A 336-nucleotide genomic window follows, 5' to 3' on the forward strand; every position below is an offset into this window, starting at 1 on the left:
CTTCCTCCCTCCTGCTAAACTATCCTTCTGAAGATTTAACTAATTTAATAATCCCACTATCTGTGTATAAGGATGCTTGTCTCATAAGATCCTCATCAATGGTGAGTATTAAAATAGTATTCCATCTTTGCCAAATTGGTTAAAAATCATTCTTATAATTCTCTTAATTTGCATTTCTTTGATTACTAGTGGCTCATCACATTTTTAGGTTTACTAACATTTATATTTCTTTTACAAATTGCCTGTTACTCTCCTTTGCCCATTTTTGCTGCCACATATTCATCTTTTTTTCTTATCGGTTTATGTAAGAGTTCACCGTAAGGACTAATAAAAATA

The sequence above is a fragment of the Pteropus vampyrus genome, unplaced genomic scaffold (assembly GCF_000151845.1).
Source record: "Pteropus vampyrus isolate Shadow unplaced genomic scaffold, Pvam_2.0 Scaffold3985, whole genome shotgun sequence".
Classification (NCBI taxonomy): Eukaryota; Metazoa; Chordata; class Mammalia; order Chiroptera; family Pteropodidae; genus Pteropus; species Pteropus vampyrus.